Below are 27,558 nucleotides of genomic sequence, written 5' to 3'. Positions count from 1 at the left end.
GCAAAAACAAGTTGTTTTGTGGTCAATAATTTTGATGCCTCCACAATATATTTTGAAACCTTCCCTGTCACGAGCACCTGGCCCACCCACCCAAGTGAGGTAGCATTTTTATCGGTACACCTGGGGGATCCCTGGGGGGTAGGAAATTTGTGCCGGCCCGGTGATCTCATAACTTTCTGACACAGAAATGTGAGGATGTATTTAGCTAAATGTGAGTAAGAAAGCATTGGGGGATCCATACAAGCAACACTTCCCTGGACTCCCCTGGGTGATTAATTTTCAGAACTGTCTGGGTTTGGTATGTGTCCCTAGATGGCCGCCGAGCCTGGGACCAAAAACGCAGATGACCCCCTTGCATAACCAGTTCATTTTGTGATTGATAATTTTGATGCCTTCACAATATGTTTTAGGCCCTTCCTTGTGACAGGCAGTTGGCCCAACCACACAAGTGAGTTAGCATTTTTATCAAGAGACCTGGAGGGACGCTGTTTGGTAGGAAATGTGTGACAGCCCAAAGATCCCACAGCTTTGCTACACTGAAATGTGAGGAAAATGTGACGTTTTTAGCTAAATTTGAGGTTTGTAAGGGGTTCTGGGTACGAACATGTTGGGGGATCCAGGCAAGCCACACCTCCATGGACTTCCCTGGGTGTCTACATTTCAGAAAAGTCTGGGTATAGTAGGTTTCCCTAGATGGACACTGAGCCCTGAAGGGGGTAAAGCCTTCTCTTATTTGCCCCCCCTGTTTTGGAGTCACCCTCAACTTCGAAAATGTGCGGATCTCTCACTTTTCAGTAAACTCCTGAAAACCAAACTCTTTGGCAACTAACCTCTGCTGGTCTACTGCTCTCCTGCTAACAGCAGAGAGATACCCCTCCAGGGGTGATTTGGGCTCTTTATAAACTATAAAGTATTATTAGGGGCAGATAAGCCTAAAAATAGCACCAAAAAGGTAAGAGACCCTTGATTAGGGGTCTGCTCCCTGACATGCCCATAAATACGCCCTGGTGCCTAGTCGGTTTTCTGCCCCCACCCGAGGAGTGCAGGTCAAGTGTAATAACCACAATCAAGACTGTTTCAATAGTTTTTTGAGGGGTGGGAGCATCAGCATGCCCATTCTGGGCAGCCCCCACCCCTACACAAAGTAAAAATAATCCCTGGTGTCTAATGGGCTTTCTGCCCCACCCAGGAGGGCAGATCAGGGCTGTAGTCCATATCAGCTCCTGGAGGAGGGGGGGCAGAAAGACTGTGACCAGTTTTGGGGGGAGGTAGGGGCATTGGCATGCTAATTCTGGGCAGCTTCCACCCCTACACTAAGGAAAACAAATCCTGGTTCCTAGCAGGCTTTCTGCCCCCCTGGTGGGACAGACTAGGGGCTATTGCCTCACCTGTATCATAGAGAAGGCAGAAAGACTCTGGTCCCCAGTTATGTGGGCCCATTATGGGAAGCTCCCACTCCTCTTTAAAAAAAAAAAGAAAATCCCTGTTGTCTAGTGGGCTTTCTGTCCTCTTGGGGCAAATCAGAGGTCATTTCACCCATCTGCCTCCTGGGTGGGGGGAGAGAGACTTTCTCAATTTTGTTTGGGGGTGGGGGCACTGCCATGCCCATTTTGGGCAGCCTCCACCCGTACATATTAAAAAACATCTGTGGGGTCTAGTGGGCTTTCTGCACAATGCGGGGGAGCAGATCAGGTACTAGTGTGGAAAGACTTTGATTCTAATTTATTTTGGGTGGAGGCATGGTCTTTCCTATTGTGGGAAGCCCCTCACACCTCTTTTATAAAAATAAAAAAACCCTGGTGTCTAGCGGGCTTTCTGCCCCCGGGGGGGAGAAAGACTGTCCCTTTTGTGTTTGGGGCTGGAGCATTAGCATGCCCATTCTGGGCAGTTGCCACCCCTACACACACAAAGTGTAAATAGTCCCTGGTGTCTAGTTGGCTCTCTGCCCACCCCCCATAAGGAGGGATAGACTGGGGGCTAATGCCTCACCTGTACCCTAGTGAGGGCAGAAAGACTATGGTCCCCAGTTATGTCCGATGGGGACCCATTGTGGGCAGCTCCCGCTCCTCTTTCTAAAAAAAAATGAAAATCCCTGTTGTCTATTGAGCTTTCTGCCCCTGTGGGGCAAATCAAAGTTAATAACCCCCATCTGCCCCTCAGTGGGGACATAGAGACTGTCTCATGTGTGTTTGGGGGGTAATTGGCATGCCCATTTTGGACAGCCTCCCCCCCTACTTATTAAAAAACATAATCCCTGGTGCCTAGTGGGCTTTCGGCCCACTGGGGGGAGCAGATCGAAGACTAGTGCGGAAAGACTTTGGTTTCAATTTATTTTGGGTGGAAGCATGGTCTTGCCCATTGTGTGTAGCCCCCACACCTCTTTTATAAAAACAAATGCCTTGTGTCTAGTGGGCTTTCTGCCCCCTGGGGGGGGGGGGGGGGAGAAAAACTGTTCCTTTTGTGTTTGGGGATGCGGGCATTGGCATGCCCTTTTTGGGCAGCCCCCAACCCTATGTATACAAAAAATAATACTCCCTGATGCCTAGTGTGCTTTCTTTGCCCCCATCTGGCCATAGAAATTGGGGGGGAGCAAAGGCCCTTGCCCAAGATGCTTTGAACAGATTCCCCCCTTTTCAATGATACCTCTCCTGTGTGTTGCTCGGGGGCTGATAAAAGCCCTGCGAGTACCGAAGCAGTGAAAGTGAAATGAGCTGATCGGCTCATTTCAGTTTCAATTTCAATGTAATGATGTCAGTTCGCCATGCGACCGATCGTCATTACAGTGAAAAAAAAATGCCTTGGGCGGCTGAGTAAGCTCTACCCCAGCTCCCAATGCTGGAAAAACCCTCTGCTGTAAACAGCAGAGATATTTCCTAGTTGTGTGTGGAGTACCGAATGTGCCCGTCCTCAGAACACCACCACCTCAGCACGGAACCAGTTAATAGTCACGGTAAACATCAAAACACTCACATCTCACCTAATTGAATTTGGCCTATCACACATGTATGAAGTTACGTGTTCCACTAACCCCAGGAAAACATCAAGTGGACAAAAATATGTGTGCATATCACCAACATTTGCCAAACACTTGTGTGTTTCGGGAATGCTTGGACAAAACAAAGGTAGCTATGAGGAACAGTGTGCACATGTTGTGAATATGTGTGCTGCTACCATCTACTGACTGTCAGATATCCTACTTCAATTGAAAGGGAGTGTAAATGTAAAGAGAGTGCAATGACAGAGTGTGTGTGTTGTGTGTCTTGACATGTTTTACTGCCTTACACTGGTGGAGGCCAGAATAGTGACCTTCGGTTCATCCTATAAATCTGAACGGAGGCCCATATGATGTGCATGGGTCAACAGTGCAGCCCAGTTAGTGCCCATATGCTATAGAAACGCTTCAAGCACTTGGCTAAATCAGTGTGGCATCTCACATAAAACAGAAATGTGGGTTCCTTACCTGTGCCAGTTCTGGATTGGCCACCTACCCCACAATGCAGGCACACTTGACCCACTAGGCAAGGATGCAACTGTTACATGCAGGTATGGATGTGACCATGTAGCTCTGACTTGCTATGAAACAAACAATGCTGTGACTTCTACAACTCCATCTGTGTGTGCTAATTTGATCATGACACAAAGCAAATCCAACAACCAAATAGTTGTCAAGGTATAACTACATGTGATAGCACTCCTACCAAAGGGAGCATGCCCAGACGCATCTCAGGTCAGTGTGGTGTAATCTGTCAATAGAAGCACATTTGACCATCGGGCGTGAATGTCTGCTCTGCAGCCGAATAATGTGATGCATGGAAATGGTTCACATATTCCTACTTGGAAGTCATTACACAAGTTGGGCCTACTCAAACAGGGCTTGTGATTATCACAACCTAGGCTAACAGTTTTATAGTGCCACACAGCAAGTCCAGACAGCAGATGTGGGTGTACCACTACATTATATGGTGGTCGTAGGGTATTTTAGTTTGCTAAAAGAGGTTGCACATATGGACATGTGACCTATTGGCCTAGCAACACACCTTACATATCTAGATAGTCGATCTATGAGCTGGATGCCACATACACTGTAGACTGGCTGAGGTAGGCAGTGTATGTCATTCCCTAAGTGTATATTGCATCCGTAACACATCCTTTGTCAAGAATGCAGACAGATAGAACAATCTTCAAGTTTGCACATACTCATGTATGACAATGTGGATATAATTTTCATAGAAGTTCAATATCTGTGAAATAAAAATACCTACTACACAGCTGCCTACACTAAGCCAAACGTAATACAAACTTTAATCCATTTTGCTAAATTCAAGGTATCAACAATTCACAATATGTCTGTGTATTTGACAGAAATATATTGTGTGTCTTAGTGTCTGCACCATGAACACAAGAAGTCACACATATGCACACTGTTGACATATACATGCAACACATCCCAAGTCCTCAAGCATGTCAGCAAAGATAATTTGAGCCAGTAAAATGAGCCCTGGAAGTGTTAGCATACATTACACAAATCAAGACATTGTACCACAAACAATAGTCTAGTTGCATCAATGAAAATACATGCATTGGCCTGTTGCATGACGGATTGCACCTTAAGTGTGGTTAGTTTGACTAGGGAGATGTCAGGGAGGGGGAAGGTGAAGAATCTGTCTGAGAAGGACTTTGGAGACCTGCGGTGGCTGGTGGTCCACCAGGTCCCAAACATGCTTGGTAGTGGTAGCAGGGTCAGTCAAGGTTACCATACCTGTGAGAGGTGGCAGTGGTAGGAGAAACTTCAGTACTGCATGAGTCGAGTCTTCAACATCCAGCGTTCTGTCCACCAAAAGAAACACCAATGGTCAGACGTGGTCATCCAGGAGGCAGATTTCATAGATCATCTGGGGATCGAAGTTGGTGGGCCTCATGGTAAGTCCATATATTTCATAAGCTTGTAGCTGTGTGGCTTTAACTAACATCTGTAATTGCTTTTTCAACAGTAAGGGTCAGATATGTATTTGGGTTAGTATGCCATGATACAGGCTAACTCAGTCAAATGAACAATGCATTACAAAGGGGCCTGTTCACAGTGTCTTTTCATTTTCTCAAACAGACCACACTGTGTAGAGGAGGCCTAGAGTTGTAGTGGGACCCATCCAGCACTGTGTAGGGAGTGTGTTTCACCTGGCTTGCTACATCATTACTGGCTCTAAACTGTCCGAGGCCACCTGCCATGTATGTTACAGAGGAGCCCTTTCACATTTCATCATGCAACAGGTTGGACAGGTTGTTTGGTTCTCCCCCAAAATATATACATACATGTATTTTTAGAAAAACTGTCACAAATGAACCTGTACATGGCTTGCATGATCAATTGTTATTTACTGTGCATTATTATAACATGTAAGGAGCTGAGGGAAGAAGCCAAACAACCATGGGTACTCTCTGATGTGTGTAACATTGCTCAGAACAGACACTGGCTTGAGAAGGCCCCAACAAAAATCATACCTTCAAGAGTGTGGTCAGTCCAATTGGTCTGATCACATAGCCTCAAAGCCTTGCACCCTCGTAACATGTATCACGATGGACCGGTTTGGTATTTGTCTGCACCACGTGCATCGGATACGTGATTTGCCTGATATTATCTGGAAACACTGCAACATGGGATACATATGTCCATCATTACGGCATGCTAACTTTGCCATAAGCTACATGTCCAACGTGCTAACAACACCAGAGATTCGTAAAGCAAGTTTACTGAGCTTCATATGTACACAATGTACATGTTCAACATTCACAGAGCAATATGCCATGTTTTGTCTTTTAGGTGGACCGGAACCATACACCTGTGGCAAGGTGGAGCCTTCGGGGATTCCAATACTATCCGTAAGTGTCACATGAATCTTTTCTGTGCTCTGTAAGGATTGTGCATGATCTCTGATATTGGTTGCATGGAGATGTGTAAGGGGTCTCATCTGTCACCTGAAACAAGCATTTCCTTACATGTAGATTCACAGCGGAAGTAGCACCATGTTGCATCTGCAATAGATAAGGCCAAATGTCAATGTTGATTTATTGGCGATGTATGCAGGCCCACATGATGGATGGCTCAGAATTTGCTTTGGTAATGTTTGGCCAACTATGGTGTGGATGCCTATGGCACATGTAGCATCACCAGTCCCAAGACCAACAGATGGTCATTATTTCTAAAGTCTCTCACCCATACTATGGACAGAAACTGACAACATTTTACCCAAATTATTGGACAGGAGAGTTGCATGGGATAGTCTGTGATGTTCTAGACACAGTATATTTGTCCAAGTCAAAATTAGAGCAGGACACAGGTGTCACTGGGGTGTAACACATATCCCAGACAATACTACTAGAATATGTAATGGACAATCAATCAATCACTCAATCAAGGGTTTATATAGCACGTTACTCACCCATGAGGAGCTCAAGGCGCTCCGGATCAGTTGAAGAGCCAGGTCTTGAGGCTCTTCCTGAAGGTGTGCAGAGTAGGGGAACGTCTGATGTTGACTGGGAGCTTGTCCAGGCATTTGCTGCGATGCTCCGGTTCTGCAGATGTGTGTGGACTCTGCCAGGGTGAGGTCGGCATAGCGGAGGTTCCTTTTGGGTACGTGGAAGGAGACTCTCTTGTTGAGGTATTTGAGTCTGACGTTGTGGAGGGATTTGTAGGCATGGGTGAGTAGATTGAAGGTTACTCTCTTCTGGACGGGGAGCCAGTGGAGGCCTCGTAGGTGCTGGGTCATGTGCTCATGTCGTGAAGTTCCGAGGCTGACTGTGGCTGCGGTGTTCTGGATGGTTTGGAGCTTGTGCAGCAGGGTTCTGTTGATTCCGGCATAGAGGGCGTTGCCGTAGTCTAGTCTACTAGTTATGAGTGCGTTGGGTGAGGGTCTTTCTGCATTCAGGGGGATCCACTTGAAAGTCTTGCGGAGGATGCAGAGGGATTTGAAGCAGGTGGAGACGACGGCATTGATCTGACAGGTCATGGTGAGGGAGGAGTCTAGGATGATGGCGTGGTTTCGGGTGTGGTCTGATGGAGTAGGTGGGTTTCCAAGGGTGGAAGGCCACTAGGTGTTGTCCCAGGTGGTGGAGGAGGTTCAGAGGATGAGGACCTCTGTCTTGAGCTTTAGGCAACTGTTGTTCTTCCAGGCTGTGACGTCCTTCATTCTTTCCTGGAAGCAGAGTCTGGTGTCTTCGGGATTCTTCATGAGAGAGGATGAGCTTGGTGTTGTCGGAGTAGGATATTATGCTGAGCCCATGCTGTCTGACGATGGCGGCGAGGGGTGCCATGTAAAAGTTGCAGAGCGTGGATCCTTGTGGTACTCCACAGTTCATCTCTGTGGGTACAGAGAGGAAGGGTGGGAACCTGATCATTTGGGTTCTGCTGCAGATAAAGGAGCGGATCCAGTCGAGGGCAGATCCTCGTATACCGGCGTTGTGGAATATGGTGCGAGAGTGTGGTGTGAGACGGTGTTGAAGGCTGCGGAGAGGTCTAGTAGAATGAGGGCTGCATTGTGGCCCTGGTTGAGTAGCATGCAGATGTCATCAGAGGCGGCGAGGAGTGTGGTCTTGATGCTGTGGTTGCTGCGGAATCCAGACTGGGACGAGTCAAGGATTAAGTTCGCTTCGATGAAGGTGGTCAGCTGGGTGTTGACAAATCTCTTGGTGACTTTGGCTGCGAAGGGAAGGAGAGAGATGGGCCGATAGTTTTTCAGTTCCTTTGGGTCGGCCGCGGGTTTGTTGAGGAGGGGCTTGACTTCTGCCCGCTTCCAGTTGTTGGGGAAGATGCCAGATTTGAGGGGAGCATTAATGGACTGGCCTAGTTTGGGTGCTATGGTGGCTCTGTGCTAGATGTGCAGCGGGCAGGGGTCTGTGGGGGCTCCTGAGTGGGTGTTCTTCATGGTCGTAGTGGTGTCTTCGGTGGTAGCTGGTTTCCAGGTGGTGATGGTGGGCTGGTTGTTGGGGGTGGAGAGGGGGGTAGTGTCTGGAGTCTGTTCGCTGAAGTTGTCATAGAGGGCCTTGATTTTCAGGTGGAAGTAGAAGCTGAGCTTGTTGCAGAGGTCCTGGGATGGTGTGACGTCCATGGCTTCGCTGGGGGGTTTTGTGAACTGCTGTATGACGTTGAAGAGTTCTTTTGGTTTACTGGTGTTGGTGTGGAATTCGTTCTTGATAAAGGTCCACTTGGTGGCTCTAATGCTCTGGTGGTATTCAGTCATGGTGTTCCTGTAAGTGTTCTGGTTTTCTGTGGTATTCCTGTTCCTCCAGAGTTATCGAGGCATCCACAGGAGCATCTGGCTTCTAGGAGGTCAGTGGTGAACCAGGCAACCTTCAGGGGGTGATGTTTGACAGGGTTGCTGAGGGGTGCAAGCTTATCTCTGCAGCTGGAGATCCAGCGGCAAAGTTCTTTGGCTGCCGGGTTGGCGTCAGTTGTGGCGGAGGGTGGGTCATCGAGAAGGGCGGTGTTGAGGTGTTCCTCTGTGATCTTACTCCAGTTTCTTCGTGGCAGGAGTGGGGCTGGTTTGGGTGCAGTGGTAGTGTTGAAGGTGAAGTGTACGCAGTGGTAGTCTGTCCAGAGGAGCTGCGTGGTGTGGCTGAAGTGGATCTTTGTCCCTCCTGCGAAGATGGGGTCGAGGGTGTGCCCGGCTCTGTTGGTGAGGGTGGTGATGAGCAGCTTCAGTCTGAGGTTGTCGAAGAGAGTGGTGGAGTCTGGGTCGTTGCTGTTGCCGAGGTGGAAGTTTAGGTCGCCGATGTGAAAGTAGTCTATGGAGGCGATGGCGTGGGTTACGACAAGGTCAGCAATGGTGGTGCTGGATGAGGCGCGAGGCCTGGCGGGTCTGTAGACAAGGGTTCCGCACAGCGTGGTACTGGGGCTGGTCTGGATCTGGAAGTTGAGGTGCTCTGTGCTGGAGAGGGGGGGTTACTCGCGCTGGAGGTGGAGAGTCAGAGTGAGCTCTTGTGTGCGATGGTGAGTCATCTTCCTGGGCGGTGGGGGTGGTCCTTTCTTTCGAACTTGTATCCGTCAGGCATGGCAGTGGCGATGTTGGGGGCAGAGCTGGCATTTGTCCATGTTTCCGTGAAGAAGGCAACGTTTGGCGAGAGGGTGTTGAGCAGGTCCCAGATCTCCATGGCGTGTCTGTGTAGGGAGTGAACGTAGAGGAGGATGCACGGCTGGGCTTTGGTTGTACGGGCGTCCTGCATGGGTTCAGCGGTCGTGGGGGGGCTGTTGATGGTGAAGGATTGTCGGCAGTGTCAGCAGGAGAACTGGCCGTGGGTGGTGTTCAGAATCGATTTCTGACAGTTGTTTCTTTCGGGGTTGCGTGCGGGAAGTGCAGAGGAGTTGTAGTGGTGGGAGGTCATAGATCCAGGGTTTGAGTCACAGACAAGTGGAGACGTGCTTGCACGCACCAGCGGCGTGCCCGATATGCACGTCCCCTGTGCAGCCAGCATCAGCTACCCTGGATCTATGACCCCCCCCCCCCACTGCTACAACTCTGTCGCTCTTCTCACACTCAACCCCGGAAGAAACAACTGCCAGAGATCGACGCCGAACACCACCCACGGTTTTGCTAGAATTTCATTACGTGATCTATGTAATAAGTTTCGATGTATTTATTTCCATGAGCCAATATTGGAGAAGTTTGTGGATTTGGAGTTAGGTAGCCAACTTCCATCCATGTTTAAACCACCTGGCACAGAGTCATTCTATGTTGCAATGTGTGTGGCTTGTGGATTTGCCATAACAGTTAAGCATTGCTGAGGCACTATACCTGTACTTGCTACACATTAATCATTTCGCATAGGTTATTGGCCATCGACTATATCCTCTTGCATTCTGCATACCAAACACCAGGGAGCACCTAGATAGACTATGTGTAGGATTCCATTTATACACAACATCATTGTTCCTAATCAGTCTTACTATTATTATGGGTCTAAGTTTATTAGTCCATGAATGTTTCTTTTTGGCTGGCCTTGCCACATGTGGTGATATTTGGAACTGAAGCATTTAATTGATTAGAATAAGTATAAGGTCAGCTTCATCTGATACAAATGGCCTTCCTCTCCAACAGACTACATGAGTTCTGACCAAGAGAAGGCATAAGACATTTGTTTGGAGAGATATTACCACCTCAGGCACATTGCCAAGGCGGACAAGTGCATGGCATAGAAATGCACAAAAGGGAAGGCAGCGGGGACATCGAAGTCTGCAGCACAGGGACAACGAGGGCTGGACAAGCCATGCACCAGGCAGGAAGTTGATGTGACCTATGGTGGTGACCTGGTTGCAGCTGCTGAATCCTCCACATCTCAGCCGGAAAAAGAACCACAGCTGGTGAGCTCAACCTCAGGACAGCAAATGAATTTGAGAAATAGTTCCTTAAAGACAATGCTTATATAAAGATGTGTCCGGCTGGCATCAAACTGCTGATGGCAAATCTGATGTGGATGGCTCACACTTTTCAGCAGTCTGTGAATCACATTGAACCACAGCTGTAGGCCTCCACCAGATTTTTTACCCCTCCCTTGTTCTTACATCTTGTCTTTAGTGACTACTATTTTTGCATAGGTTAGGATAGGTTGTAGCATTGGAATAAGTTAGTTTAAGTGTTTTTACATTTTTATTAGTGATTTGTTGTTGGGTGGGGATATGTGTGGGTAGGTCATTAAGTGGGTGGATGGTTAATGTTTAGTATATGTTATAGAATACAAAGAAATCAAATTCAAAAAAATATATACTTGTTTAGGTTTTAATATTTAGGTAGCTTGTGTATAGGTGTAGTTTATGTTGGTGTTAGACCTCGCATCTTTTGACATGGTTACCCCTGTCTTTTTGCCTCAGACCTGTTTAGTTTGTGTGCTGCATTGCATTTTTTGCTGGTTTTAGGACTCTGGACACTTTACCACTGCTGACCAGTGCCATAGTGTAAGTGCTCCCTGTCTAAACTGTATTGGTGATTGGTATGACTGGCATATTTGATTTACTATTAAGTTCCTGGTAAAGTGCACCAGGTGTTCCCAGGGCCTGTAAATCAAATGCGTCTAGTGGGCCTGCAGCACTAATTGCATCACCCACATGAGTAGCCTCTCAAACATGTCTCGGACCTGCCAATGCAGTGTCTGTGTGAGCAGTTTCAAACTGCCATGTCGATTTGGCAAGTGCCCCCACTTGCCCTTTCATTACATGTAAGGCATCCCTAAGGCGGGCCCAAGGGTCAGGGTGCGATCTACTTAAAAGGTAGGACATGTACTTTTGTATTTTCCATATTCTGGTATTAAAATACTGCAAATTTGAATGTTTACTACAACATGGCCTATCTCTCCCGTAGGTTAGCATTGGAGCTGCATTTTACCATCTTACAAGTGTATCTTCCAAGATTTGGGGTTTGCGGTGTCTGGACTCCCCATTTAAAAATACATCTTTTGGTAAAGTTGGTTTTTAAATTGCTTGTGTGAAAATGCCACTTTTAGAAAGTGCAGTAAAGATAATGGGGTAAACCCTGTGTCCTTAGAACCTGGGTATGAGCAATATATTATACAGTGAGTTCTGTTGGGTGAAACAATTGCTTAGTAATCACAATTAATAATTAGCAGTATCTATCCTAAATGAAACTAAATGCCAAAACATTTAGTGTCATTTAGGATAGATACTGCAAATGATTAATTGTGTTTCTTATAGATAACGCTAATTATTCAAACGACATTAAGGGGCTGATTCCAATCTCACTAGGAAATCCCTATGTATGACTCGGATCTGGAGAGCTTTCCTAGCGAACCGCACTGTGAGTCTGACCAAAAGAGTACGATGCATCCGTATGCTGACAGACTCGGTTTGCTCGGACTCCCATTAAACTCTATGGAAGCCTGCATACTGATCGCGTACACAGGCTCCCATGGCAAAAAGGGGTGATTGGGGAAAACCATACACTCTGTGGAGGCACCCCATGGTCACCGCCACATAGTGCATACTTGGTTCAGTGAGAACCATGGGCACCCCTTGTGACCGATTCGGAGGGCCCCGGGTGAAGGGAGCCATGCTACGCCCCCGATGTCTGATTTCGATAGCCGTTTTGTCTCGCTGAGACCGAGTCGACATGGCTGTCCGAATCATGCATCATACTCGCTCGTTCGGAAGCCGGGTCCATTGCCCGGCACCATTCAGCTCCGAACGATTCGGACTGACAGGTTCGTGTTCCGAAACAATTCGGTCGATGCTGACTAGATCCTCGTATTGTACTTGGTCATTGGGAACGGGGTAAGATTTGGTCGGAAACATAGGCTCCGAGTCGGTTTACGCAATTCCGATTCTGATCCGGAGCTCTTCTGATGGAGATCGGAATCGACCCCTAAATGTCAAAACATTTATTGTCATTTAGGATAGATACTGCTAATTATTAACTGTGTTTGCTAAGCAATTGTTTCACCCATCAGAACACTGTAGATTGTATTACTTTTTTGCTTAACTATTCTTTGCTGTTTGTGAATTCACTCTAGACAGTCACACAAAGTTGATACTGACACCTGAATATGGTTGTGCCTGTCCTTGCATAAAGCCATCTCCACCCCTGTAGTGAGTCTGTAGCCAGGGCAAGGACAGGGTTGTGTGTACTACAAAGACTTTCCTTTAAAGTTTGCCAACTTCAAAGGCGGAAAAGGGTATAAATACTGGACTTCTAACACCATGTACTCAGAACACTTCTGGGTTGAGGACACCTCTCGAGGTCTGGGAGAATGGGGAGAAAGTCAAGATTGTCAACGAGCACCAATGATCAGATGTAACATCTGAGCACACCAATGAATAGCTGGCCATGCAAAGTTATGGGACTTGAATTCCAGAAGCTAATTCTCTGCGCCACCTATAACCATGCAATTACTAGAGAATTGGAAAAAGTGGAAAATTGAAGAATTGAAAAAATCAGGGGGAAGTGGCGAAAAACATAAAGATGGTGTTCCAAGGTCTCTTCAAGATAGCTACATTAATCCATAACACTAGGGGGTATATTCACAAGAACTGGCCCATAGCTGTTTTACCCGAGTGGTGAGCCCAAAAACATTACTGCCCTGGTACAACAGATTCCAACACCATGCTAGCATCATATTTACAATACGACACTCCATAGAATTAAGAAGAAGCCGGCATGGTAAAAACTGATGCTGTTGTGTGTGCTGTGTCGTTAAGAAATTTGACGCTAATACTGCAAAAGTGACGTATGGCCAATTAGGGTCTAGAAATAGATTCTAGCCCTCCTAGCGTCACTTTTGTGAGTCTAGTGGGAATAAAATAAAATACAAAAATGCCACTACATCAGAAAGTAGCAATGGAGCAGCCAGGAGTGAGCAAGCCCAATACAACAAACCCAACAACCCCGGTACCTGCCAGTATGACCAGCCAGAGTCTCAGGGGGAGAGGAAGTGCAAGTTCATTGAGGAGAAAAATTAGATCTTGATCACAGAGGTGACAGAGCACCAACACTAGCTCTTTGTCAGCTCCAAAATGTCATTGGGAGAAAAAAGCCACAAGGTAGATCATTGTGAACAAGATGAACAGCGTTGCCAAACTCAAGAGGACAGTGAGTGACTGTGAAAAGTGCTGGCTTGCTTGCAAGCGCAGGACAAAGGAGAAGCTGTCAACCAATCTCAAGGCAGAATTGCAGATTGTAGATGGTAGTCGAGTGCACCAGGAGGAGCTCGATCCCTTGGAAGAGCAGATGTCCGCTATCATCTCAGAGTAGTCAGTGGTATGAGTTGTGGGAAAAGACAGTGCTGGCTATGATGAACTACAACAGCAACAAGGGGCATTGTGGGTAACTAGGCCATGTTGTGCAGTGCAGGCAGCTATATCCCAGCACTCTGCAGCACTGTCTGCAGGCCAAAGGGTAGGATGCAGGAATTTTGACAATATGTTGTCATAGGGCAGCACTCAGGCCTTCTAGGTGTGCTGCCCAACTTCAAAAGAAAAGGGCAGGAATGCCCCGTATCTACAAGATATGGCACATTCCTGTCCTTTTTGCCAGCGCTGGCTATCTCCATTGGCACTATCCAGCCAATTGTGCACCAGCACGGAGGAAAGCACAGAAATGCGGTGTATTGTAACGACAGTGTATCCCTGAACTTACCTAATAACACAGCTTGGCACAGCAAGATGGTTTGTGGCGCTGAGCTGCACCAAATGTTTAGGAAATGTGCCCCTCTGTCTCACCTGGACCCATGCACATTAACCTAGCCTGCAAATCCATAGCATGGAATGGGTTTCTCGGAGGAGAAACAATCCTCCTGAGGGGTGGGGGATATGTGGACCATGGGAACTATCTAAACATAAGGACATTTCAAGAGTCCTGCCCGTAGTAGCCTAGATTAAACTACATTGCACAGATCTGCCTGCCATGCAGGGTCAGAACACACAGGTTTCAGTTGCCACGCTAGGGACCACTTGAACTCCTCTTGTCTACTAAATGTGACTGGGTTTGCTAGTGGATACAAATGCTGTACACCAGAGGACCATGGGGCATATTTACAGTTAAATGGTGCAGGGCGTTGACACAAGCAAATCTGTTACACAGGGCTGCCTTATTTCAGAATAGCAGAGATGCGCCACACAAGTTCTTGGCCTCAGAAGTGGGTTCTGAAGCAGCTGCCTACTAAAGACTCCCAAATCATGACCTACAGCTCCTGGGCCCATCTTAAACTCATTCCTAACACCCAAGAGGCATCTCTGCAGTTGTGGGCCCTTGGAATTGGATCCTGGACCTCTTTGTAACTGTATCTGATCAGCGATCCATGGTGGTCTACCTGAACTTTAGATTTACCCAGGTCTAGTGTGTCCTAAAGTAAACTTTTAGCACTAAGCACTGTTTTTGCATCTAATCTTTAAAAATCCATATGTCTCCTTCTACTGATTTGAATTTTGTTGATTTGGTCTTATTTTGCTGACATAAGTATTCTTTTTTTTCTAAACTTGTGTGGAGTCTTTTTGTGGTGTATTCGTTGTGTTACTGCATGTGTGTATTACACAAATACTTTACACATTGCCACTTTAGATAAGCCTGAGTGCTCTGTGGCAAGCTACCAGAGGGTGAGCAAGGTTATCTTTTAATTTGCATCTAGCTTACCCTGATTAGAGTGGTGGTTTCTGCCTGACCTGGGTGCATAATCCAGCCAACCACGAATCCCATTTCAAACACCTACCCAGCCCTAAACCCTAAATATACCCGTACCCACCCCTAAACCCTTAAACCACATTTACCAGCCAATACTGTTACCCACCCATAAACCCTAAAAATACCCTTACAACCTAATACCCTTACCATCCCCTAAGTCCTAAAAATACCCTTACTACCCAAACCCCCCACCCACCTCTATATCATAAAAATACCTCTACTATCCAATACCCTTACCCACCCCTAAAACCTAAAAATACCCTTACCACCATATACAAGTTTCAAGTTTAAATACTTTATTCGACAACATTGTCATAAAAGCATATATCCCTAAGCTAAACAGAATAAATACTACTCTAGAATGTTAAAATACATATTAAATTTCATACATTTATACTTTGTTGACGAATAGTTCAGTAAAAGTAAACATTTATAAAATCAAGTCACAGCACAAGGTTTAGAAAAAATAAGTTTGTCATTCAGATAATTAATTCGAGTTTTAAAGTGCGCGTGCATATTATCCATGCCCACCCCATATATTTAGCAACAGCAATTGCAAGATTGGGGGCACAATTTGATTTTATTATCCTTAGGGCCTCTAAATATTTCCTTGTCCCCAAATTTCTGCATGCTGGCTTTAACCATCTACTTCTTGGGGCAGCATATAATGGGCATGCAAACAAGAAGTGTGGGATGTCCTCCACATGTGTTTTACAGTAAGAGCAGGTGTTGACATTATCAGGGGACCATTTAACCGTGAAGGCATTGAGGGGTAAAGAGCCAATTCTAAGCTGAAAATACAGTTTCCTGTCTAGAGGCTTAGTGATCAAATCCCAGTCCTGTTCAAATTTTGGAATAGTTTTAACTTCCAAGAACTGGGATGTCAACACAGATGGTTGGTTGGAGATCAATACAGTATTATTTATCATGTCCCAGTGCATTTGTTTCAATATAGTCTTTGATGGAAAATCATCTGGGTCTACTGCAGTCCACAAATGCTCAAGGTGCAGTTTTTGGAGTAATTTTCTTACTTCTTTGAGCCAAGATACTTTATGAAACGTGTCAGAGTTAACAACATCCAAAAGGGCAGCTGCGTAGTGGCTCAACTCAGGAGTAGTTTTTACACGCCTCCAATAGAGGAGGGGACGCAGTCTGACCATATCCTCGATCTTTTTCCTCCCAAGATCATATTGAAGTGGGGTCGAGGGGGTACTCTGGGGAACACCAATTATACGCCGAAGAAATTTATTTTCTGCAACTCCTAGTGAGTTCAAATTGGTGAAACCCCATAATTCTGATCCATAAAAACAAGCGCCCAGCACTTTCATACTGTAAATCTCCATTATTGGCTGGATGGGTCTTGTAAATGAAGATTTGTGCTTTTGGGCTATTGCCTCTGCCAGCTGATTAAATTTTAGCACCACAGAGTCCATGTGGGATTTCCAGTTCATGTTAGCATTTAGGGAGATGCCTAGGTAGGTAAATGCGTTCACTTCCTCCAGAAAGGACCCATTGTAAATCATTTTCCCCTTAAATATCTTAGCGGGATTCAGATTCATAAATTTAGTCTTTGATGTGTTTATTTCCAAGCCCCGAATCCGGCAGAAGTCACCAAAAGCGTTTATTGTCTTTTGTAATCCGCTAGGGGTCCGTGAGACCAGCAAGGTATCATCTGCGAACATTAGTACTGGAACTCGCTCCCCATCTAATAATGGGGCATCCATCGGAAATTGCTTCAAAAAGTCAACTATGCCATTAATATAGAGGGAGAATAAGGTGGGGGCCAGGACACAGCCCTGTCTCACTCCTCTATTCAGGGGGAAGGGTTCCGTAACATCTCCCTGGGCACCCCATCTAATCCGGGCATAGTTGTTCTCATGCATCCTTACAAGCAAAGTCAGTAATTCAGGGCTTATTCTGAGATCCCGTAAGACAACCCATAGCTTTTGCCGGGGAACTAAATCGAAGGCTGACTTCAAGTCAACGAAAACAGCAAACAGTGGACGATTTAGCAAGGTTACGTTTTTCCAGTACATAGTTAAAAAATGGAATACCTGGTCGACAGAGCTAGTTAAAGGGCGGAAGCCAGCTTGATACGGGGAGAGGATATCCTTATCAACTATCCAGGCTTGTAGTTTGTTTTGTATCATCCTGCCCATCAGTTTTTGTGCACAGTCGATAAGGCTGATGGGCCTATAGTTACTTGGTAAAGCCTTGTCCCCTTTTTTGTAGACAGGTATTATTTCCGCTCCTTTCCATGTTGCTGGAATCTTTGACCCTTGTGCGATTGCATCACCAAGCCAGACAAAGTATTTACACCAGCTGGCCCTGTCCGATAAGAACACATCCGCCGGTATTCCGTCAATTCCTGGCGCCCTTCCTCTGGTCACTCCATCCATTGCCTCATTTACATCTTTCAATGTGAATAATTCATGGGTATAAAGTACCCTTGCTGGAGGGGAATCATTTTGTGAACCCCAATTATCTGCGTATTGAGGTTTAAAAAAATCCACCCAAGCCTCCTTTGCTACATGATTTTTCGGACAATCAGCTATTCCCCCAGAGCCCCACTTTAAAATGGCCCAAAACTCTTTCTGATGTTTGTCAGCACATGCTTTCTTCAAGTCCAACCATGTGTTCTCGTCCCACAGTTTTTTTGCCTTAATTTGTGTTTTTCTGTATTCGTCCCTGGCCTTTAAAACTCCTGTTTTAGATCTCAGTGCTACACTGAGATTTTGTCTCGCTATTCTACAGGAATGGTCATACCATCCTCTCTTTATAGGAGGTCTAACACCCTTCCTCTTCTTGTTTTTTTTTAAAGAATAACTTCTGTATATTTGCAAAAAACTTTGGCTGTGTCTCTTCAATCAACAGTTTAAAATTTGTGTCATTAATAGAAATCTGTAGTCTGGTTACTTCTTCAATTACTAACCCCTCTAGGGCCTGCATACCCTCAGGGTTGTCTACCAAAGTTGTCCATTTAATATGACGGAGATTATTAGATGTAACAACGTCCAAAGACGTAAGATCCCTAGCCGGGTTTATTGGGTTTACACTTTGTTCCATGTTGAAGAGCAAACACAAGGGATTGTGGTCGCTCTCCAACCTTGGAATCACCTGCATATCGACCACTTTATGCCAACCTCTAACATCTATAAGAATATAATCTATCCTGCTACTTGATCTTAAATTATCAAAGGTGTGCTTACCCTGAAGGTCAGAAGAGGTGCGGCCATTGGCTGCCCTCAGTCCTCTGGCTAGGCATAAAATTTTAGCCTGTATTGCTACTTCTGACCACTTTTTTACCAGCGGGAGGTCTACTTGGGGAATTCCCCATTTGGTATCTTCCTCTTGGGCCAGATGGTTATCCTCACAGCCTAAAGGTTCAAATGTTGTGTTTAAATCTCCACCCACCAGGATAGTATACTGCGTAGGTAGCATCTCTAAATCATTATCTAAAGCTCCTATCACGTCAGAAGATGTGCCCCCTTGGGTTCCCCTGGCATAGATGTTATATATTGCCAGATTATGACCTTCAGCCCAGGTGAGCACTATAGAGAGTAAGTCACTGTTAATAATATGACTCTGCTTGATGGTGCATTGCAAGGATTGGCGAATCCATATAATTAGACCCCCAGAAGGGCGTCCCTTAATATTCTTTTTCGCAGGTACATGAAAATTTAAAAAGCCCTGACGAAAAACTGGTGCCACTGACCATGTTTCCTGCATCATGATAACATCATGACGGTCAATGAACTTGCACCATTCGGGAGTCTCTATTTTGTGGTAGATACCCGCTATATTCCATGAAATGAGCTTAATGCTACCTTTCGCTTCATTATTCCCCTCATATAAAGGTATGCTCTGGTTAAAGGGGAACAAGGGGGATGGAGAAGTAATTTCCTCACCATTAGTACTGGTATGAATAACTGGTGAGTTGTTCACTACTGTGCTAGGGGTATGATCTCTATGGTCGGGGATCTTGCCCTCGCAACAATCTGTTCCTGATTTCATAGGAGTACTATTGTTTCCGTAGTTAACCTCTACAATCTTAGCTTTCCCTATGCTCCACGATTTTCCCAGTCAATCACATTGGCTTAAACCCGGAAGGGCCGAGAACCTATTTTCAATCAAGATGCCCCAATTATTTCTATTTTCAGGGATTTTGCCTTTTCTTAATACAGGGTTCCATTTCGTTTTCAGCATTGTTGGATTTAAGATGTTTCCTTTTTTTATATAGAAGAAATCCAACGTTAATGGCACTATTTCAGTAGATCTACGCTGAGGGGGGTATATGTTAGCTAGAATGTTTGGCAAAACCTCTGGGTCTGAGAAATGTAGCACCACACAATCCCCCTTAAATTTCTTGGTACCACCCCCGATCCATCCAACTCTTCTAGCTTTAACTACTTCCTGTGCCAACTTGTCCCTGCCTCCTGGTTTAAAAGCCATGTTCTTTGATAGCCAATGAAGTGATTTGTTTACCAAAGAAGGAATATTCTCTGCTTGCCCTGGTTCTAGTTGAGGGACATTTGCTAAGACCAATATTAATGGAGAGGCTTCCACTATTAATTCAACGGGCCCCTTCTCTAGGTTATCAGGATCTTTTATGCCTCTAGAGCTCGGCCCTGCGGAGTCCCCATTATTAATATCTACATCTGGGTCTCTCGAGCCCTCCCCCCCTTGGGTTGGCCTCCTCGTAGTGTTCCGGGCATTGTTTGCAGATAAATCTAACCCAAGAGCAGTTTGGGTAGATTTATGATCAACTGTGGATGCAGTATTTGATTTTTCTTCTAATGTTTTTTGCAAACGTACCCCCAGTCTATTGATCTCTTCTGTGAGCTGGTCTATTTTGCTTAGGAGCGGTTTGGTAATAGTTTTAATTTTATTGTCTACGGCATTCAGCAACTTCTTAAATTGGTCTTCTTCCAAATGGACCTTTCCTCCTGCATTACTCCTAGTATCATCTCCACTGTTTCCCTGTGGGGAAGCGTCAGGGCGCTTTTTACTTGATCTAAGACCACCCCGTTTAGGTATATTCTTTTCCCCCCCCTTTGTTACTCTAGGAGCTGGGACCGGAGTTGGGGTCTCCTCTTCCAGAGTAATAATGTCAATATCTGGCCCGTTCTCAGGAGCTGGTTCAGCGATAGCTACTAGAAGCTGGGTCAGTGGGTTGCTGTCTGGGGTCTGAAACACCTCGTTACTTATATCAAGAGCTGGAGTAGGTAAAGGCGTGTTATCAATAAGCAAGTCTGGCGAGTAACTCAGTCCCAGGGATGATCTCCTGTCATGATTAATTTTGGCAACTTTCTGAACCATGTAATTGTCTATGGTATTGAGGGGAACAGTTGATATTTTTGATTTAGACATTTTCCAAGCAATTACAACAGTGCAGGTCCGTGGGATTTTAAGTCAATGTTGTATCCCAGGCACATACAGAGATTTGTGGGAGTATGTAACTTACTTGGGTGTATTTGGGCAGCGTTCTTGGCCCTGCTCCTGCCTTTTCCTTCCGATGAGGGCCGTAGAGGGCCCGCCCTTTGCCCGGGCTTAGCCCCGGGCGTCCCGCTCGCATCCCGCGACGTGGGGGTGTCTCCTGTTTTATGTCGTCGTGGGCGCTCTCTCAGCGCGTCAATTGCGCGCCGCCGCGAGGCCTGCCGGGTGTTGTGGTTCCCGGAGCAGCGGCCCGTGTCTTTCAAGCAGAGTGACTCTCGGCTGTGGCGGCTTGTCCTCCTGTGTGCCCCTGGTGATGTCGGCGTGGCAGAGGTAAGTAATTCGTCTCCCCGCTCTGCCGGGGTGTCTCCTGTTTTATGTCGCCGTGGGCGCTCTCACGGCGCGTCAATTGCGCGCCGCCGCGAGGCCTGCCGGGTGTTGTGGTTCCCGGAGCGGCGGCTCGTGTCTTTCAAGCAGAGTGACTCTCACCATATACTTCTACTCACCCCTAAACCCGTAAATCACTTTTGCCACCTTATACCCTTGCTATCTATCTATCTATCTATCTATCTATCTATCTATCTATCTATCTATCTATCTATCTATCTATCTATCTATCTATCTATCTATCTATCTATCTATCTATCTATCTATCTATCTATCTATCTATCTGTGTATATATATATATACATACTAGCAGCCCGCCCCAGCGTTGCCCGGGGCAGAAGGGGGCTGGGAGCAGCATTTCAGGCTTGCTTGCACTCCCACCCCGGCCCCCGCCTGCCACGATTGTCTGTGTTCCGGACAATGTCGTGGCGGGCGGGGGCCGGGGCGGGAGTGCACGCAAGACTGAAATGCTGCCCCCAGAGCCTGAGCCTTACCTCAGCCGCATTTGTTCAGGGCCAACCTCCCGCACCGGCTCCCTCCCGCCTGACATTTCCCGTGTCCCAGAGCCTTACCTGAGCCGCTGCTCCTCCCCGTGCTCCTCACTTCACCGCCGCTCCTCCTAGTCATGACGCACCTGAGCTGCGGCTCCTCCCCGCGCTCCTCACTTCACTGCCGCTCCTTCTCGTCATCACGTACATTGCGGCCAGCACTATGTCGTGGCCACGCAAATCCAACGTGTTGTTCGGCACACAATTTTATTGTAGTAGAACCACTAGATCCGATGCGTTTCGGGCATCCGCCCTTGCTGACAGATCGTTAGAAAATGCTGTCTCCACAACTTAAATACATTTTTTTCTTCAAGGTTTTTTTCTTGACATTTTTTCAAACAACCCACATGATAATGGAAATGGAGGACACATTACAAGTTTTGGACATGGCAGTCTGTTTTTAACATTATCAGACCCTCCGTTTTTTTCTCAAAATTCATGACTGTGAATGAAACTTTACACACAGGTCTCTAGCCTGTTAAAATGATTACAAAATATCATAAATATCTGCATAAATGGGATGACCATCTAAAACGAATATAAAAACATCATCATAGTTTTTACAGACGGATTAAGATACGTGGTAATAATGGAAATTCGATAAATTAGTTACCACATGCATATTATCCATAAACCATCTCAATAATAGCAGTGTGTACAAAGTAACGCAAAGTTGAGTATGTGCAAAATAAGCTGTTTACATTAATGTGCAAAACTTTGCATTAAAGTGCTAATTGCTGATGTGCAAAATACGCAATATTTGTAAACAATTAATTGCTGTGCAAATTATCTCAATAGTAAACATTTATACTCATATTGTTATACAATTAATGTCACGAACTCTGTAGTGATCAAGGTATGTTGTGTACCGAAACGCGTAATGGCCGACATCCTGAACAGCTAACAATAAAAAGAAGATTGTAAGCACTTATCTGGGTCTGTGCTCCACTTTTTTTTCTGAGAAGAAAAGCGCAAGCGACTGCTCGTGGGAGTGGAGTGGTGCAATATATATATATATAAGACCCAGGGTAAACAAGCCACAAAATTCCGCAACTTCAAGCGCCATCAACGCAGGAAATGCAAAAGCAAAATCATGAAAAAAGAAAACAAACAACTATTGGAAAAACAAAAAGGGGCAATAAATGCAATAGATGAAATGTCTGTCATCAACCTTTCTGATGTTGCTCTAAATACAACAGAAACCAAGATTTTATCATTGGGTCTATCATATAGCCCTGTGGGTAACTTTCAATATGCACAAACTAGAGTGGACATTTTTCAATTTGTGCATAAAATCAAGTTAAAAAAGTTCTTTTCCACCAAAGCTATAAAATCAAAACCCACAGAGATCACTGCAGCAGTAGGGGGAAATACTGAGACACTTACAGCAGGTGACATGGATCTCAGAACGGGCCTTATTGGTCTTCTAGGCGAAAGTACCCAACTGCCAGCAAGTGCCATGAACCAACCAACGATAGGGGCTGGCCTAACAGACTTCAAACCTAAATCCACCTTCTGTCCTGTCATGGCCAAGGATAATATAGACTATTACAATGAGTTGGTGATTTCAGACATCAAAAAATTGCAACACAAAGTGACACGTACAAAAATTAAATATTCGAGAAGGGACCAAGAATACCATACCTTGATAAAAAAAAACTACAAATGTGTAAATCTATAATCATCAGACAGGCGGATAAAGGTGGCAACGTCATCATCTGGCCTAGAGAAAAATACATGGAGGAGGCCTGGAGACACATAAATGACAAAAACTGTTATAAAAGAGTGGACATTGCTACAATCAAGACCTTTTGGAGCAAATTTTACATGAAGCTTGTGGCATGGAAAGGCTTGGGACTCATCAGTTCAGCCGAGTACAAATATTTACGAAATAATCACCCAGTCATACCATGTATATACTTTATCCCTAAAATCCACAAGGACTCCAAAAATCCACCTGGCAGGCCTATCATCTCTGCCTGTGGAAGCCTCCTGGAGAATACCTCTAAATCAATTGATTTTTTCCTACAGGAGCACATGAATGCCTTCTCTACTTTCATTCAGGACACTGGGGATTTCCTAAGGAAACTAAAAAACATTCTGTGGCAAGAGGATTATTTACTGGTCACATTAGACGTAACTTCGCTGTACACGAGCATTAACCACGTGGATGGCCTTAAAGTTGTCAAACACTTTTTGCAAAATAGACCATTACAGTGTCATGCACATAACACAATGATTACTGATATGATCGAACTATGTCTTTGCAATAATTATTTTATGTTTGACAAAATGTGCTTCCAACAAACAAGAGGGGTGGCGATGGGTTCCTGCTTCTCCCCCAGCTATGCCTGTTTACATATGGGGCTGTGGGAGAAGCAGGTACTCGGGTGCCAATACTCAGAGTTTATGCTCAATCATGTGATTTGTATTTACAGATACATAGACGATCTGTTTATGATATGGAGAGGGGAAAAAAGTGAAGCGAAGACATTTGTTGAGAATCTCAACATTAACTCCCTCAACCTCCATTTCACATTCAACATCAGTGATACCACAGTCAATTTTCTAGATGTGAAAGTGTTTATTAGTCACCAAACTATTCAGACCAGACTGCATCGAAAAGCCACTGCAGGAAATACACTTTTGCATGCATCAAGTCACCATCCCAGCCATCTAATAAATAGCATCCCCTACGGGGAGATGCTACGCATTAAAAGAATATGCAGTAGGCAGGAGGATGTAACAAAGGAACAAGCAGCATGCCGTCTCCGTTTTCTGGCAAGAGGCTATGATGACAAGGTCATTAGAGCAGCCATGAAACGAACGGAAACACTCCCCAGGGACGAAGCCTTAATAACTAAAGCTATGAGGCTAAACAACCAACCAGTGCCCAGTGAAAACCCAATCCGCCTAATAGCTACATATAACAAGCAACATCGTGCCATTAGGAGCATTATGACCAAACACTGGCCATTAATCCAAAATGATCCAACGTTAAAAATGGGTTCTACAACTGCACCCACCATTACTTACCGAAAGGCGGGCTCAATGGAAAATAGTTTGGTGACTAGCAGTGCAGAGGTCATAGTAAAATCTGACTGGTTAAATAGTAGAAAAGGTTTCTATAAGTGTCTCACCTGCAAAGCCTGTAAACATGGGACTAATAAAAAGTCATATGTTTCTCCATTTTCTGATAAACCCATTCTCATCAAGAAATATTTAACATGCAAGACTGAATTTGCAATCTACATTTTGGAGTGTCCTCGTGGTTTAAGGTACATTGGAAGTACTAAACTTCCAGCCCATCAAAGAGTACTACAGCATATGAGGGCAATCACTAATTGTGATGAAGCGTACCCGGTCGCTAGACATTTCAATGATTGCCATAAAAGAGATCTTAATCTTTTACAATATTATGTAATAGATGCAGTAATGCCCTTGCGTAGGGGTGGTGACAGGGAGGGAATCCTCAGAAAACTAGAAACACACTACATCTTAAACCTCAATAGTAAACATCCTAGAGGTTTAAATGCTGGGGAGGATCTGCACACTTGTCTGTGAACAGTGAGGTTGTCACGTACTCCTTTGTCACCTTGCATACTGCCTCATGCGCATTATGAATTGGTCTTTTAATATACAATCACAGTTAAATCTTCATGAGACAGTCTTAGTTCAGTTTTTCAAGTTTACAGAATGTTTTTTTAATGTAAAAATCATTTTATTCATAGCACTTAAGTATTTTTTTTATATATCACACATATTTTTAAATATGCATTTTTATACTATTGAAAGGCTTTTTAATAGTGGTATAGCATATTTTTGCACATTCATTATTTTGCACAGGTTTAATGCACTTTGATTATGCACAGTTTTGCATATTACCATAGACCTTAAATATTTTTTAACATTTAGGTTTTACAAATGAGTCATCTTCCATTGTGGTTTTAATTATAACAGTGCTGCTAGCAGATCTAATGTTTTAGACGCAAACTTACAAAAAATTATTTTTTTGCCTTCTAAAATTTTAATTGTATTTTACAATTATTATGAAAATCAATCAAAGACAGACATTTCATTATCAATTGAAAATTTATTAACTAAGTCGTGACATGCTATTTGAGCTGTAATGATTTTCTGGTTTTAATTCTCCTGATTTTATGATTGATTTTAAACATATCATTTGTAAATTGATCATCAAGTGTTTTGTTAATTCATATAGTATTTTACTGTGTATCTTCTTTTAAACCTTGAATTTGCACTGTTCAAACATAGTATTTCATCTATGTTTATGATGACGCTATTGATGGTAATTGGCATTTGCACTTTAAATCTGTAAACAGCACACCAAAGCGCGTCATGTGATCAAGGGCCAGAGAAGCCTGAAACGCTTCATGGCTAGGTGCGGGGGTTTGAGCACTAAATAAACGAAAATTGCACCTTGACTTTGGGTCCGCAGTCGTCTTTTGACAAACGTTGTGAAGTTCGACTTTCCTGATATATATATATATATATATATATATATATATATATATATATATATATATATATATATATATATATTCCAAGCAAGTTTTTGGCGCTAAGCTGTTTTGGCCCCTTGCAGCGGCGGGCTTTGGACGGGATCGCCAATCCCACAATACTCCAACTTTTCGTCCACAGGTCAAAGAACGATGTCCAAGCCTCAGTTGTATGCAAAACTGGATTTATTTCACATCCCACTCGACGCGTTTCGGGAAAGCCTTCCCTTTGTCACGAGTACATTGGTCAGTTACATCCATACTTTTAAAGAAAATCACATGACTTAATTGCATGATAAACATAGCCAACAGACTACCAACACATCATATGTCTGCAGCTATGTACTGCGCCTTATTTTACGATTATTTGGCTTTGGTATGCTTTAATCATGGTACAATAGTTAAATGCTTCAATCTATCAGTGTTATCCATATTATGAATTGGACGATCGCTATTCACGGAGCATTGTATAAAACATTGTATCTCATGTCCTAAATGCACCCTTGTTTTGCTATTCACAATTAATACATTACGAATTGCGAGGATAATCAAAACAACTGCTGCTCTGTTTAAATAATAAAATCATACTTAAACATTCGTCATTTAAAAGTAAATAAATGAATCCAAAGGTTTCTGTTTTGCGCGGCAGCTTAGCAGCCTCGAACCCACGGTCTGGCATACACTCTAAATAGCTGGGTGCTCGCGCTATTGTTTGAGCTAGCGTTAACTTCAATCACATTAGCTCTTTAGCCTCGTTATGTACATGCTTAACAGTGGCCTTGGGGGTCTGAAGCTTTGCAGTTTACAATTTAATGCTTTCACATTTAGCATACGTGAATATGGGATTTCGCCCAAGTGGGCATAACCATTATATCAAACGTCCATTAACATCATACTTGAATCTTGACTCTTGCGTGAGATTCATCAATCACAGTGATTTGCCCGTTCATTTTCGGCATCATGAAGCATACTTTCACACATAATCTGGACTGGCGCCTTTTCAAACTCTCCCACATTGTTTGGTACCTGTGGCAAAATAAAACAGTGTTAAAATAAATTTAAACATGTCACATCTTTCATACTCTCATATTAAAATTCCAAAAGAATTGAAAGCAGTTCTAACAGAATTCTGTGCGCACATGCTCAACCCAGGTGCACACCTAAACCTTCATCGCAGTTATGTCCCTGGGGTTGCAGCAGTTGGTATTTAATTATGAACCTCGACTCAAGGCGTCTGAGTTCTATATATATATATATATATATATATAGGGTTTCCCTTACCTGGTATATAATTACAATTTTACAATTTTGTTGTAAAGGCATGCATGGTTAAAGGCATATGCGTGATAAAGACCTACATAGTTAAGGCAATGCGTGGTAAAGTATTGCACGGTAAATGCCGAGTTGTAAAGGCTTTTACCCCCACCGCAGGCCTTCCTCTATGTCGGCTGCATAGTAAGCATTAAGATAAAGAAATCTCAAAATAGAGTGTTTCAT

The sequence above is a fragment of the Lissotriton vulgaris genome, chromosome 10 (genome assembly GCF_964263255.1).
Source record: "Lissotriton vulgaris chromosome 10, aLisVul1.2, whole genome shotgun sequence".
Classification (NCBI taxonomy): domain Eukaryota; kingdom Metazoa; phylum Chordata; class Amphibia; order Caudata; family Salamandridae; genus Lissotriton; species Lissotriton vulgaris.
This window is presented reverse-complemented; position numbering follows the sequence as displayed.